The sequence below is a fragment of the Protopterus annectens genome, chromosome 4.part1 (assembly GCF_019279795.1).
Source record: "Protopterus annectens isolate FY-2018-M chromosome 4.part1, PAN1.0, whole genome shotgun sequence".
In the NCBI taxonomy this organism is placed as follows: domain Eukaryota; kingdom Metazoa; phylum Chordata; order Ceratodontiformes; family Protopteridae; genus Protopterus; species Protopterus annectens.
Window position 1 is genome coordinate 534,157,180 of NC_056734.1, and position 16,023 is coordinate 534,173,202.

A 16,023-nucleotide genomic window follows, 5' to 3' on the forward strand; every position below is an offset into this window, starting at 1 on the left:
AGCAGATAATATAGATACAATTGGCAGCGTGCATTCTAATCTCAGAAGTATATCAGTAGAAGTTAATATAGCAACAATTGGCTGTATGCATTCTAATCTCAGAAGTAGTATATCAGTAGCAGTTAACATAGATAACTGCTGGCAGCATGCATTTTCATCTCAATAGTAGTACATTTATAACTATTGCTGTGTTACCTTCAACTTTCAGTATATGAGCTATTTTGTAACAACTGTTCAGCTGGGATGATATTTTATATACTTATGTTTCATTTTATGGGTTGAAGGAGAGATTGTGGTATAGGCTGATACCCACATATTGTTGTATGTCAGCCAATGATTATAAGGTTACTTTTGAGTCTTTGATAGGATTTTTGTTAATTCACTGAATGTAATTTCAGTGAAAGGAAAAAAAAACTGAAACACTTTCACTAAAACTGCCTTTGTTGATCATTCAACAATTTTTTCACAGGGGAAGCCCCCCTGGACATATATATATATATATATATATATATATATATATATATATATATACAAACTTCGAGGTTACACAACAGTGGAGTAAAAAGCAAACTCCACTGTCAGAAAAAGTAGTTTTGTCAAACAGCACTCATTCTTTTTGTGTATACAAAAAACTGCATTCATCCAAATGATGTTTCCCTTTAAAGAATATTCTTTTGTGTACTGACTAGTCTTTACTTCCTTGTTTACCCTAAAGTTCTGAAGCATAGCTGGTTCTAACAGTGCCCTAGACCAATACTATGAACCAGCACCCCATACCCTCAGTTCTTCAAGTGAAGAGTGTGATGATGTGAGGTATTGCCAGGTATGCCAGGAGAAGCAGGGCAGTGGATGTGTAATATATGCCTGCATAGCTAGCTGGAATTTTGTAAAGAATTATAATTCATTTGTATATTGAACTGATATCTACAGATGATTGTGTTCAAAAATGTATTTGTAAAGTTGCTTGTGTTAAAAATGTATCAACATTGTGTCCTGCAGGACAGAAAAGACATATACATGTATATCAGACTGTTCTGTATTGTAACTGATTAAATATGTACATTGTAACAGAGAATATTGGAAGAGAAGAGGTTAAGCTCAGCTCTAGTTAACTTTGAAAAATAGTAAGACATTAAATTACTTAATTTAGGCCATAAAGATTGTATCATACAGTTTTGATTGCAGCCAGAGACAAAATATCTGGGAAACAAGCACTAGGAAGCCTTCTGTATTGTCTTTAGCAATGAACGAATTGCTACTCTGGAAGGGTAAAAGTTTGAAATTGTTTTATGACTTTTAGGAGCTGCAGCAGATCTTAGCAAGGCTCTCTCTGTGTGTATTATTGACAACTATGTGTTAAATCCTGACAGATTCTAGCCAAGGGGAGGGCATGGGAACCAGAAGTCAGATAACCAGATGCATGTGATATCATTCTGCAATCCATCACTAAAAATAATATTTTAATACTAGTTGAGGCTGAAATCTCATTGCACCCTATTCTTGGAACCTGACAAGGAAGGACCCCTCGCCTAATTCATCTTGCCTTGCTTTAGTAAGCAACCAGGGAAGAGTAACTCTTTAGATCAGTCAGGAAAACATAGTGAGATTAATTAAGCACTGTTTTTTCAGTATCAGTGTGAATCTATTCATCTGTGTTATTTTAATATTTCATGTGATTGAAACTCTGGTATTTATTGTAAATAGATATTTAGTATTTTCATGTTCTTTTATTATTTATTATTAAATATGTTTAAACATTTCATTGTGGCTGGTCTTTTAGAGAATATTTTAATCTCTGAGAGTACTTATATATATATATATATATATATATATATATATATATATATATATATATATATATTTGGTGACAGCTCTGGCCACTCCTAAAAGCCTTACCGCATTGGCCAAATACTACCATTTGTATTAGTATTAACTTCCCTCAGTATAATTCGGTAACCTTGTAAGAGCCTTGGAGTAACTGGCTATGGAGTGTTGGGTGGCAGTGTAACTACCTTATAGTCTGGGCAGAAGGTGGCATAGCTATTACGTCTGTGCCAGCCTTTCCCAGGTGTGTGTGTGTGTGTGTGTGTGTGTGTGTGTGTGTGTGTGTGTGTGTGTGTGTGTGTGTGTGTGTGTGTGTGTGTGTGTGTGTGTGTGTGTGTGTGTGTGTGTGTGTGTGTGTGTGTGTGTGTGTGTGTGTGTGTGTGTGTGTGCGTGTGTGCGTGTGTGCGTGTGTGCGTGTGTGTGTGCGTGTGTGTGTGTGTGTGTGTGTATATCAAATCTCAAAGAATGTGTCAGCTGCTTGGAGCAGGGGCATGAAGTACTCGTTTCACAGAGAGAGTGGCGGAGAACTTGGCTTGGACATTCAGCTGAGGTCTCAGCTCTATAACTGTGCCAGTGAGGAGTCTTATTGGGGACCTGGAGGGAGACAGATAGAGAAACCCAGACCTTGGAGTGAGTGTGCTCCCTGTGTGCTCTTAAGGGAAATTGTGCTTGATGCAGACAGCTGCCTCAGGAAATACTGGGTGTATCCATTTTTGTTCCAAGTGAATGTCCCTCTTCAGTGCCAGTGGTGAGGATTCAGGCTCCTTGATTACTGGCCCATAGTGGGGATGTCACAAATAAGACAATCACTACACTGTAAGTGATCGGCTTATTACAGTTAGGTCTATACACCCCCCCCCAGCTCTTCCATTGAAGAACAAAAAAAAAAGACGTTCATTCTACTGGCACACCGACTAGGTGACCAGATGCATGACATGACCCCCCCCCCTTCCACTCCAGAGCCAGACATTCAGAGCCCATTTCTGTGCCCTGCTCCCAATCATTCTGCAACATATTTTATTAAAAAAGCATAACAATTTATTCTTTTAAACTGTTGCAAATGCTACAGTTTATACCCTGCCTGCATGGTAGACAACACAGCTCATGTTTTAGTTTTAAAAAAAAAATCTTGTTTTTAAACTGTAGCAAACTGCTGGCTACAAATGAAGCAAACAGTTGTTACAGTTTATACCGTCTGCATGGAACTCTATGGCACTCATACTTCGGTCTAAGTAAAAACAATCTTCTTTTTAAACTGTGGGAAACAGTTGCTAGCATTTAATATCGGCTTTTGAAAGCCAGTGTTGCATTAAACAGAGAATGGGATCAGCTGACCATGCCCCCCAACACTTTGCACCCAATACAGTTACCCCTCTCACCCTGCACTAGCTACTCTAGTGCTAACGTTTATTGAGTTTGAGCTCATTGAAATTTTATTTGATCAAAACAAATTGTGTGAAACAATGGGGGCATATATGTATGTCTCCCAAATATGCAACAAAGTATAGAAGATTTAGGATCTTTGCTTGGAAGTATTTATACAGGTATTTTTATAATCCAAGTAGACTCCAAAGAATTCTTCCTCAGGTAGACAACAAATGTTGGAGGTGTGATGGGGCAGCAAGAGGTAACTGGGAACAAATTTTCTGAGAATGTAATGAGCTGGCAGACTTTAAAGATTCCCTGCAGACTCCTCTGTCAAAGATACTGGGTGCGCAAGCTATTGTGACTAAGGAAATTATTTTTTGAGCTATGATACAGCGTCGGAATTGTCTTGACATAGTAAGGTCTTGCTGAGTCTAATTATAGTGGCAGCCAAAAAGAACAATCACTATAACATGGAAATCAGAGTTTAAACTAACTTTACTGAAAGAAGTGAATATAGTAACAGAGATAAAATAACTGGAAATTGGATCTTTAGACAAGGGTAGGTGCAAATTACATAGGAAAAATGGGAATTGTAGGAACAATATATGCAGAACAGGAACAAGGTTTAAAAGAAGGCAGGATTTGAATGAGCTATGTAATGCTTCACTGACAGTGACTGGATAGATTAGAAGTGATGTATAAGGTTTGCAAATAAAATTATGTCAATATGGTTTGTTTTTATTTATATAAATGTATGATTGCCTATGTCATATGTGATAATTTAATAAAAATGTTTCTTGTTAAAAAAAACAAATTGGGGGAGGCTTCAGTTTGCAGAAAGGTATGACCCCTTGTACCTCCACAATCCCTTACTTTTGAATACTATGGTTGCACAGCAGTGGAGGAAAAAAAGCCATCACAGTCTGAATCTCTGCTAGAGCAGAAATATAAACCACACCACAAGGAATTTCTATTGAAAACATGAGCAAGGAGTTAAAAGCTGAAAAAAAGAAATCAATAAGTTTAAACTCATCCACTTTGTGCTCAGTCAGGAGTAACGACAGTCTCCCTTTCTCAGCCCCTAACAATCCCCCATTCATTCTTAATCCTTTCATCAAAGCATTATGTCTTGTCGCTCTGTCCTCATCATAAAATAGTCATTATCTGACAGATAATTTGCAAGATCGCTGCTTCATTTACCATTCTGGAATTCTGTTGAACCTGCTCTTCTCCTTGGTTTCTGAGAAAACAATTTATCTTATTTCTCCATTTACCTCAACAAATCCCTCCACGTCTGCTCTTTAAGAATACAGTGTAATTCCATTCATTTATATTACGTTTTTCCCTCAAAAACAACATGTGCAACCTGACTTCCTATGTTATAAAAAATCCCCCCTTCATGAGCATTCCTTCAAAGAAATCCATCTAGTTCTCAATTTAGTTATATTTATTTGTCTATTTATGTATTTATTTGCCCAATGTCTGCAGACCATCAGGGCCTTAGGATGACCATGCCCATTTTATCATTTTGCTCCCCATCACCAGGTAACAGAAAGACATAGAATGACCATCATAAGACAACAATAAAAGCTTTTTTCAGTTTTCTAGTTCTAATCCTTCCCCAGTGGCTGTTATGCATGCTGGCAGATGTAACAACCTGCTATGCCTTTCCCTTTGAGAGTATGCATTTCTATATACACTTCATGGAGGCTGACACATGGACTTGGTCTGGCAAATCCAAGCTCTGGTCCCTAAAATATGCTGTATACCCTACACCCTTCTCTCCAGACAGTGCCAGCAGTGGTTCTGTCTGTCTTCCTCTCCCCAGCTTGGATAATCCAGCATCAGCTCTCACTAGCTTCTTCAGTGCCCATGTTGGTAGCTGATCCCAGGTCATCTGGGTGACAGCCAGTCTTTGTCCCTGCGCACCACAGAGATGATTCATTCCAGTCCTCATTCCTTCCATTGACTATCCCAGTCCTAAAATTTCTTCCCTTATTCTATACATGCATAAACACTGATCTTCCTTCAAAAATATTTCTCATTTTCTTTATCTGACCATTATGAATGATATACTTACTACTGTTCTGTAGCCCTTTATTTGGAAATTCCCCATTTGATTTTTCACTTTTTTTCCCTATATCATAACAATATTCAATGTCCAGTCTTACTCTTTGGATAGTTAAATAATGTTGTTTCCTTAAATGGGTCCCCCGCAACACCTATTTTCTATATCATTAACATCACCCCTTTTCCCTTCTCATTTTTCTTCTTCTTCTCGTAACATATCTTCCACCTTGATTTGACCCTCATGTTTTCCCTGCACCTTTCCCCATTCTTTCCAACTTCGCAGCCACATTCCCCTCAGGCCACTCAAATGAGGGCCTGCCCCTGGATACCAATAGTAATCCCCTCCTTGGTGGGATTGTCTTAAGTGTAACTTTTTATACTTAAATAAAATGTAATCTGTCACCTCACCTCTTCTCTATCTCCTGCCTCCATCCTCTTGTTCTCCAAGTATTTTCTTCTGATCTCCTGTGACTCTCTCACCAATCTCCATGGCCCCATTAAATAGTAGCTGCACCTCTAGCCTGCTCTCATAACCATTACTTTAATGCGGCCCAGGTATTTTACACTGAGCCTGAGCAGCTTGAAAGGGGCTGGAAACTACATATCCAAAGCTTGGGTCCACTTTGGAATTTTTAAATTTCATGATCCCGATGATCTAAATACCAATGCTCAGAGCCTCAAGCGTGTGACATCTCAAAATCTGTAAATGGAAATCGCCATACAGTGCAGAACAGGAACATTACCATTCTTTTTACTGTAGTGCAATCTCTGAGTTAGTATATTTAAGTTGCAGGGGGGGTGGGGATGTACAGGGGGGGCTTGCCCCCCCCCCCTGCAAAATTGTCTTTTTTGGTGCATTCTTGGTTTTTTTGTTGGTTTTTTTTTTATTAATTTCAAAATTTCACAATCTCAAGGTTCTGAGTGTCAGCATTTAGAATGTTGGATTGTGCAATTTCAGAATCCCAAAGTGGACCCCCAAAGCTTAGCCCTCTATTTGTTCTTGTGTTTGCATGGATTCTTAGCTGTCCAGTACTCTGGCTGTTTACTGTCTATACCTGCTTTACCTCTCTCATCTTGTTTTCTCTCTCTCTCTCTTTTTACTGAGGGTGACCAGTTATCTTGGTACATCATAGAAGTCGCACTATATCTTATGGTACGGTAGCTAAGTTTTCCCATAGTTCTTTTGCAAAATTCAAGCAATCAAAATTGTAACTTTGAAATGGAAAATGTGTACTTTCTGGATCTCTAAATAATTCAGGTTTAAAGATGTTATCAGTGCAGTTGATTTACTAATAAAACAAGTAACCTGAATTAATGAAAACAAAATTACCCTAAAATGAACCGAGAAGTGAGATGACATGCTATAATTGGTAATCATGGGCTTCTGATTGAGGAAAGTGCTAATTCATAAGGATATAGAAAATTCCCCACATGAAAACAGAAATCCCAGATATACTGGGAATTGTTTGAATGATGCCATGGCAGACGTTAAGTCAGATTAACATATATATAGTACTTTGTGACTATGGCAAAAGTAACCATGTGGTATTCTGTCAGAAGGGAGTATCAGGCCTTTACGAGCAACTAAATGAGCATGTGCTAAAATAAAAGACAGACAGCTGATGTGCAAAAGGGCACTTCATCCAGAAAGAGAATCAGAGGGTCTCTCGTATTACCTCTCATAAATTTATGATAAGAGAGTTAGAAACATATTGAGGCTGGCTATGAAAATTGATTAAGATTCAACAGGAAAAAGTGAGAGGAACTTTCAGCCTGACTCTTAGGGTTATGAAAGTCAGCCAACATGAATGAGTGAGACGGTCTTTCAGATTGCCTCCAGTACTTATGGAAAACAGTCATCAAACAGGGGGGAACAGGATTTCAGAATGCCTCTCTAGTCTTATGAGAGAGGAAGGATCAGATGGTTTGAACTATCAAAATAGGGCTTTCAGGTTATATCTGTGTGAGTTTGTGAACTGGGCCATCTGAAGCCTGTATCTCAGCAGCCTAAAAGAAGGGGGTTGACTGAGAAAACTGAAGAATTGCATAGCATGCTGAAACAGAGACAGATGGGCAAATAGACAGAGGAAGAAGTTGGTGTGAGCAGACCTTCAAAGAAAATGGGAGCAGCAATTGTATTTCTTCATAAAGATGTACACTCCTGTTTCTTTATAAAGAGACTAAGAGCAAGGGGTGTTGAAGCTTTGAGATGAATGCAATCATGTTTGAGCTCCAAAATCTGATTAAAATGTCTCTATTTTTTCTTGTTGTAAGCTAAGGTATGCTATAACACAAACTGCCTAAAGTAACACTTCAGAATTATTATACATGTGGGATAAAGTTGTCACACTGTTATAGAGCATGCTCACAAACTACACATCAGTCACACATTAAAGGTTTATGGGCAAGTATATTTTGACAGACATTTTATCTGCACTTTAAAATGGAACATTGGCAACAAGAACTGATGGAATACTTAAAGAATTAAATCTGCTACTACACAGAAACATTGGAAAAAGTGCTTTAGAAGTAAAGTATAATGTTATACATGATTGTAGAGAACATGGAGCAGAGATCGCATTCAAAAAAGAAACTTCCAGTGAAATTGAGTCTCTGCATTCCATCCCTACAGAAATCTAATTGAAGTCTATAAGACTTTTGTGCACATAGACCATACATTTTTTGATAGAAATGCATGCTTATTCATGCAAAACTGAAGTTTGTGAAATGGTCTGTGTTAAAAAGTGCAGGACGTTGTCTGTGTCTGACAAAATAAAGTCTAGGTATGAAACTAAAAATGAGAGAGTTTGGCAGAATATTTCCTACGTGTGGAGAAATAACTGAATTTGAAGGGAGAGTGAAAATGACTAAATTTATAAGTTACACGTCCGTGATATTGCAAGACAAAAAAAGTGACAAGTCTAAAAAATGTCTTCTTAAAGACCATTATGAAGTAAAAGTCAGGTAATGAGCTTGCTAATGCACATCTGTGATAAATGAGTGTGCAACCTTTGAAGAGAAAACTAATTTAATGGACTAGTAAAAATAAAGGAAATAATCTGGGAATATTAGCTTCAGAAAACAAAAGTCACAAGGATTAAACGAAAATAGTTTGTGAAGAACAATCAATCTGTGTATGTGGTAGACCACATGCAAGCATTTTTGTTAAAGTGAGATGAAAGTTTGTCTCATATCTCTGAAGAAAAATAAACACAGGTATTTTGTATGAATAGTATACAGTGATTTAGCATTTTGCAGCACACCTGTAAGGATGAACTTCACCTCATCTTGGCAAATAATATAAAAGCCTGTACATCTTCTCATGTTGGCACACATTCTCTGTCATGTCCCATGAAGGCTGGAATATAGACATGGCTTGGCAGAGACAAGCACGTCCTCATCCAACAGTGCTGTATGCCATGTACCCTTCCTAAGTGTCTGTTGGCATTGCAATGGGTCAGACTACCTCCCGCTGCCCCCATCTGAGTGATCATATGGGTTGTGGTCACATCTTCATCCCTCTTTGGATCTCACTGAATCTTGGCAACTGATGTGAAAGCCAGGAAGTGGACAGCATTTTGACTTAATTTGCTTGACTTGCTTTCCCCTTCTCCAGACATTGGATTGTACTACATTTTGCCTCTCTATCTCTCGGTTGGATAACTGTGTTTTCCCCTCTCTCCTGATATTAGAAAGTACTAGATTTTCATTCTCTGTTGCACAACCATTTTCATCCCTCTCTCCTGATATAGGAATATACTATATTTTAACTCTGTCTGTTGTATAACCATGTCCTTCTTTCTCGCCTGATATTGAAATGTATTATATTCTGACTCTCTCTGTTGTATAGCAAGTTCTTCCTACTCTCATGACATGGAAATGATTGTTAAACATCAGCACAGCATATAACTGATAGGTGTCCCAATGTTGCCTTGCATGTTAAGACAACTGTCAGACTTCAGCAGTATAACTTTACAGCATATGAAAGTAATGCACTCAATGAGGTGTTCTACCAGCATGGCATGCCCTTAATGGAACTGGGGGACTATGATCTCAGGTATTGGCTGTGGGAGGACGCTGTTTCATTTAGCCTGTGAGAATGGTAATCATGGCCACACAACACATGCCTGGCATCATTGTCTCAGATATGTTTGATTGGACATGCCAATGGCCCAAATGTAGTGAGGCTGCAAGGTTTGCCATAGGTGGTGGATCCTCTGCAATGATCTCTGACAGACAGTAAAGAATGTGTGGTTTGGCTATGGCTCCAACACCAGAAACTGGGTAGTGATATTGATGTCAGTGCCCCCCCCCCCCAATACACAGGTAGGTGTCACTCATATATATATATTCAGCTTTATCTGTTGACAGTTGGATGTAACCCTTGTGTATTTCCTTTAATCTTACTGACATTTGTGATATGTTCACCAAGACAGGATGCACCCATAGTAATATCTGATAAGGGAAGGCCAGATATATTGCATGTGCTTTCATGCCATCTGATGAGAGTACTGTGCATGTATATGGAGCATGAATTAGTATGTACAATTTGTAACAATGTCACGCATGTTTTGCAAGGCCATCTGGGCTTGATGCTTGGATATGCAGTCCAGTAGGTTGGTTTTAGTGTGGGTCATGTCACTGTCATATACTTGCATGTACATTATATTTTCTTGGTAGCATCTAAATCAGAGGCACAGATGATGCCCAGACCAGCCAGTACTAATGACAGCAAGAATGTTCTCAGTTAGGCAGGCAGCTGTACCTGTCTTGTCACTAGAGGGGATTCCCCATCATGATGCCACTAACAATAATGGCATGACATCAGACACACAGGGCACTCTTCTTCTGAGCTCACCGTCACCCTCCACTGTTGACCATGAAATAGTGAGGCATTCTAACACATATGAGTTAGAGAGCACTAACATGCAGCACTACTGTGTTGGGCATTGTTTCCAGTGGGGAGGAATCTGGTATGGTGGCCAACACAGATTATCACCTGTCAGGAAACAGGGCCTGACAGTAGCAGGGAGACAGCTTGTAATACCTGGAGAGGCAGAGGGTAAAGGCAGTGATGACCACGGTGATCAGGATATGCACATGATGTCTGCTCTGCCTTTACCTGTACGCATACTGATACAGTCCAATCAGCACATGCAGTAGCTGATCTTGGGGTAATATAACAACCTAACCAAGGCCCTCACGGTGTGACTTGTATCCTGACCACTATGCATGATGGAGCTGAAAGATGCCATGCTGAAAGTATTCTGGCTATGAAAAAGGTGATGTCAAGCTGAATGTGCATAATCTCAGACCATAAATGTGCTGTCAGTTCATAACAGTGCCAGATAAATACATTTGTATGTCTTGTTCTTAATTTGGCAAGTGAAGATCATGCCAGAGAAGGACATGGTGTACGTGTGCATGCGTTGCCAGAGAAGGACACGGTGTACATGTGCATGAGTTGCCAGAGAAGGACACAGTAAACATGTGCATGAGTTGCCAGAGAAGGACATGGTATACATGTGCATGAGTTGCTAGAGAAGGACACGGTATACATGTGCATGAGTTGCCAGAGAAGGACACAGTGTTCATGTGCATGAGTTGCCAGAGAAGGACATGGGGTACATGTGCATGAGTGCACTCAGGGTACACACTGGCCAGTGATGTCTGCCTGTGGTAGGACCAGGATCACTATGCTCACAGTGGGCAGTAGCCCTGCAGCCCCACATTCAGTTTCTAGCATGCCACACTAGGGCAGACCACCTGTGAATGGTGTAAATCTGCTATGGCCAATACTGAAAATTACCTGCTGCTTTAGTGAAAATACTTTCTCTGCAGGGTATAGAATGGGATGTCACCTCAAGGTCCAACCACACTATCCAAGCAGTATGACGTAGCAACATGCATGTCTTGTAGCATGTTCATAGTGCTACCTCCGTGTGTCAGTGCTCTGTGCCCTTGGTGTGGCACTGTTTGTACAGATGATGACTGTCATACACAATATAGTAAAACATAATGTTTTTAAACAAAGGCAGTATATGATCCCTCAGACTATGCCTGCCAGAATGCCATGTGTTGGTATTCTCATGGCATCTCTACTATTGTGAATATCATGTTTTTGTACATAGTTTTAGTGCCTACAGCAGCAAGTGGCACATAATATAGTACCAACTTCTTATCACTTTTGCACTGCTGTACTGTGACCACAAATACCCTTGACATGATGTTCTTTTGCACCCCTCTAGTTCTTCATAATTGTTGGTTAATTTCAGGTGGCTGAGGCTCTTGGGATAGGCATCCCACATACTGGACTGGGCACATATTAATTATCTAGAATATTCATATGTATTTATATACATATAAATGTACTGCAGAACAACATCAGGTGTGTCTAGACACCTGAAAGGGGACTTAAGCAGCCCAAATGCTTGTTTAACCACATTTCTGCTCAGTCCATATGCTGTGCTATATGTTTCCTTTGCAGGCAGTTCAGGAGACTGAAATGGTGCCAGTAGCCAGAGTTGCAGAGCAACTTTTACCTCATGCAAAACAAACACACGTTTGAGTCTGAAGCATTTTTTGTTTCATTTTACTTGTAAATATACACATTTATTTTGATTAAACTCTGACAATTTTAGTGATGTAATCAATTCACAAACAAATTGTGACATAATACTTTCTTTGAAGTAAAAAGAAGTTTTGCATTTGCCTACAAGCTGTCTTTCAGAGAGGTCATTTAAGATAAACCTGTGCCTCTCCATATACTATTATTGTGCAGACTTCAGGGAATATTATGATCTGCAGAATACATCCATCTGTTCAGCACATAGTCTGCTTATCCCCTTATTACCCATTACCGTTGATGTGCCTACTACCTTCTGGAATAAAAAAGCACATCTATTGTGTTATGAGTGCAGTCACTGGCCCCTAGTACATGAGTGAAGTACATGTTCCCATAGAACTGTTCCACAACTGCATGCTGCTTGGGTGTTGTTGACAGCAACCTTATGCAGTCCCAAGTTTCATGTCTTATCCAGAGTACCAGATGCACTGCTATTATAGGCAATAACAAGACAATCTGGTTCCTCAGCTCTGTCCCTAATCAAGATTTGGTCCAGAATGGGCACATTGCTGTTTTAATGATTGGCCAGCTCAGTATTAGGTGCTCTAATTGGTGAAATCTCAAATCTGAAGTCAGTCCAACAGTTTGACCATTATCAGCTGAGTTTGTTGGATTGGCTGTTATCCGGTCAGCCTAACAGACTGCTTCCAACACCAAGTTCTTGGCCTCCAGACTCAGTCTAAGTGTCAAGGCTTAGACACTGCAGGGGTAACAGCCTCAGTGAAGCTGAGTGGTCAGTAAATGAAGTCAATCTATGGCCAATTAAGAGAACTCATCATTAAGTCAGGCATTAAAATCACCTAAGGGAAACCACAAAGGGGAATGATGTACTGTTTTAAAGAATAAATCTTGCAGAAAATTTCCCAGACAATGATTTCATGGCAAACAAGGGGGAATCTGAAGTTCACTCCTGCTGCAAGGACATACTTAAAGGTGCTGGTATTGCTATCATATAACTGGATTAGATCAAAATGCTAAATTAAAACAAAGTTCCATTTTACCATCAATACTGCCCAGAGACCTGCAGAAATAACAGCTGCAAGTTATAGCCTATTTTCATTTTCTTGGGTTTCTTTGATCAGTCCATAATTGACTGTACAGTGCAAATCCAATCCAATGGCTGTTTTTCTTATGAGTCAATATAAAATGAAATGGTACAGTTCAGGCAGGAGCTAGAAAAGTTCAAGTCTTCCTCAAGGGATGGAGATGGAAACCTGTTGGCTAAGATACCATCATACAACAAGAAATACCACTGTCTTAGTGATACTTCACCCTATGGAATGGTGGTTGGTAACCCTAATCCATAAGATGCTCCCAAATATCACAGGACATAACAATATTTTGCCTTCTGCCCCCCCCCCCCCACCACCTGTCCAATGGCTGTTTTTCTTATGAGTCAATATAAAATTAAATGGTACAGTCCAGGCAGGAGCTAGAAAAGATCAAGTCTTCCTCAAGGGATGGAGATGGAAACCAAAAGTGTAGAGAAAAAGCTGATTAAGACAGAAACATTGTATTCATATTGAAAATAAATGTCACTTACCTCAATGTAAAATGCACAAAACTTTACTCAAGGCTGTAGACATAAATGGGTCAGGCAAGATATAATCTGTAGACTAATGCGAAGTAGTTAACTTCCACTGGTCTCGTAAAATTCTTGAGTTCAAACACCTCCTAAAAGAACATCTTGCAAATCATTGGCTCTGCTCCTGCATTACTCCTGGTTAAGCCTTCCCTTTGCCCTTTTCTCTCTCTTATTCATCTATACCCCTAGTTTATCCTATATTATTTCTCTTTTCCCATCTTGCTCGTCCCTTTAATTTCCTTCCTTTGCTACCTCCCCCCTTATTACTGTTTATCTCTTCTAGCTAACACTTTGCTTATTTTTCTCCTAAGAGTGGTCTTGTGCTTAGATAAACTTTCTTGTCTTTCTTGGATCCATTCCTGGCACCATCTAATTGTCTAATTCTCTCCTATTTTTTCAAATGTTGGTCATCCTCAATGTTATGAATCTGTGGTTCATGTCTACTATAATTAATTGCCTGTCTTTTTTAATGATATACTGTTGCATATCTAATGACTTAATACTGTTAATCTGTTTAGTATGTGCTTAGAATTCTCTACTGTATATTCTGGAGCTTTTCTCACCAGGTCTCCGCTGAAAATGGGCTTCTGCCAATCGGACATTACCCGGCAAACAAATGTGATAAATAAATAAAAATAGTAGAAATACATTAATCGCTAAAACCCTACATAACAATATGAAGGTAGTAATTCAAAAGGATTCAAATAGTAGAGCAGTCCCAACAAGAGTTGATTAACAGGTTCAGGAGCTCAGTAAAAGTCGGGTAAATCTTATGATAAATAATAAATAAAAATTCTTCATCCATTTTATATGATAAACTGAGGACTCCAGCTGACAGCTGCATACGGAAAGTAAAAGCACAATGCTGGAAAATGACCAAAGGTGAGCCAAAGCAAATTTAATTAATACAGTGGTTTAAAACAACTTTTGCTGTGTAACAGGGTGCGGTATAACAGCAACTTTCACAGTTTAGAATATTATGGTATACCATGGGTTTATAGGTTCATAGTTTGGAAGTAGGCTATCAGCCCTAGGGCTTATACAAGCCTAGCCATAACAATTTCCTGGATATTTCTTCCCACAATATTTACTTCCCTGGACCCCTGTCTAGCAGGGCGACTGACATGATCCCCGAGGTGAATTTCCTATCTCCCATCGAATTGTCAAAGTTCCTTTTGAAGAGGGCCAAGGAGGCGCACTGCTTGACATGTATGGGCAGTCTATTCCAGAGTATGGGGAGTCTCTGGGTCAGGAACCTATCCCTCCAGCATGTTTTGTTAATTGTGATGACAAGGTTTAGATCCCTGGAGCATGTGGCTCTGAGGGATTGGGATTTCTTTAAGGGGTGCATGTCCAACAGCTCAGGGTTTGACATGGCCCTGTATGTTAAGCAGAGATCACCTCTGAGTAGACGATATGCCACAGAGTATAGCTGGAGTTTTTACACGGTCAGCATAGGGCATCTGCTTTAGGCCTGTGATTCTTTTAGTGAGGTATTTCTGTGGTCTTTCCAGCTGTTGCAGATGTCTTGTAAGGTAAATACCAAACAAGGCATTGTACTCTATAATGGATCTAATGAGGGCTGAGTACAGTGGGACAATGACCTCCTTTTTTCTGGATGAAAAGCCCTTAGTGATGAGGTGTGCCATATAGAAGGATTTCCTAACTGTTGTGGCAATGTGATTATCGAAGGTGAGACCACTGTCCACCTGTGTCCCTAAGTCTGTCATCACACTTTCAGTGTTTAGTGTACTGCCACCTATGTGGTAATTCATGGGTACATGTTTTTTCCCAAAGGGGATAACTATACATTTCTTGGCATTAAGCTTGAGCCCATGGCTCTGGTACCAAGCATCTGTTTCTGTAAGGCCCTTTTGTAGAATATCCACATCATTTGGGGATTCAATAATGGCTCCCAGTTTGCAGTCATCTGCGAACTTTGTTAGCCAGAGTCCCTTAGTGTTGGCCTGTACTTAAGAGAAGTAGATGCTAAACAAGAGCGGTCCCAGGAGAGAACCCTGAAGTGCTCCACTTGTCACCTGTCTGGAGCTGGATTTGGAGCCAGCTACTTTTACAGTCTGGGTTCTGTCAGTAAGCCAGTTGGCAACACATCGAGTGACATATGGATTTATACCCAGCTTAGTAAGTTTATCTATGATTCCAGAGTGGTTGATGTTGTCAAAGGCCTTGGTGAGGTCCAGATAGGCTGTGTGGACCTCCTTACCCTCATCCACAGCTCTGGAGACTGATTCAAAGAAGTCAAGCAGGTTCAGGAGACAAGATCGGCCCTTCACAAACCCAAACTGGGTGGGGTCCAATGTTTGAAGGTTGTCAATGTCTTTGTTTATAAGTTCCATGATAATGTGTTCCATGCCCTTGCAGATCAGGCTTATCAGACTGATGGGACAGTAGTTCCCGGGATCCAAGGTGGATCCCCCTTTGTGGAGTGGGATAACAGTAATTGTGCGCCACTCAGTGGGCACAAAGCCTGAGGTGAGGCTATGATTAATCATGACACTTAGGTGCAGTGCCAGTTCATTTTGTAGTTCAT